Raw genomic sequence first — 943 nt, forward strand, 5'->3', positions numbered from 1 at the left:
CTCTTGGACCTCATCCACCTCCTGCAGCTGGTGGTCCTCTGGGACCTTATCCACCTTCTGCACCTGCAGATCCCCTGGGACCTCATCCACCTCCTGCAGCCATAGGTCCTCCAGGATCTCATCCACATCCTGCAGCTGTTGGTCCTCTGGGACCTCATCCACCTCCTGAAACCATAGATCTTCTGGGACCTAATTCACCTGCAGATTGTGTCTGTCCTCCAGGACCTCATCCACCTCCTGCAGCTCTTGGTCCTCCTGGACCTTATCTATCTCCTGCATGTTTCTGTCCTCCAGGACCTCATCCATCTTTTATAGCTGCATTTCCTCTGGGACATCATTCACCTTTTTGTTCTGTGAGACCTCTGGGACCTCCGACTACATCTTCACTTAGTAACCTCTGGATCCTCAGCCACGCCTTCTACCTGGGTGGCATCTGGCCCCTCAACAACCACCTTCACATGAATCTCCTCGGCTACTTCAATGATCTCCACTCGTGGCCCCCGGGACTTCAACCACCTCCTCCACCACGGTCTCCTCTAGTACATCTGCCACCTTCTCCACTTGGCTGGCCTCTGCTGTCTGAACTGACTCCTCCAGGACCTCAACCAGCTCCTCTACCCATTGTGGCCTGTAAGATCTCGACCACCACCTCCACATGTACCATTTGGTATGTTTATCTGAACAGTATGAACTGAGTTGCCAAATGGATTCATCTTTGCTTTCTTGAATGAATAAAAATGTCACAGATTGTACTGCAGGGCTTTACAACGCGAGGGTAGCACGTGCTGAGGATGTGGTCACTTGGCTCAAGTTTCTGAGACTACAAGTCAGTTGCATTATTTCCTCATTATGACCTTGGCAGCAAGTATCTTCTATAGATGAGGAAAGAGTTGTTTTTTGTTTTTTGTTTTTTATTTCTGGCGGGGACAGAGTCTCACTCTGT

General features: G+C 50.2%; 1 pseudogene; it reads left to right on the forward strand.

Moving 5' to 3' along the window:
- The first annotated feature begins 10 nt into the window (after positions 1-10).
- Positions 11-681, forward strand: LOC113222652 (annotated as a pseudogene).
- Positions 682-943: the final 262 nt, after the last annotated feature.

This window comes from Piliocolobus tephrosceles, unplaced genomic scaffold (genome assembly GCF_002776525.5).
Source record: "Piliocolobus tephrosceles isolate RC106 unplaced genomic scaffold, ASM277652v3 unscaffolded_32876, whole genome shotgun sequence".
Lineage (NCBI taxonomy): Eukaryota > Metazoa > Chordata > Mammalia > Primates > Cercopithecidae > Piliocolobus > Piliocolobus tephrosceles.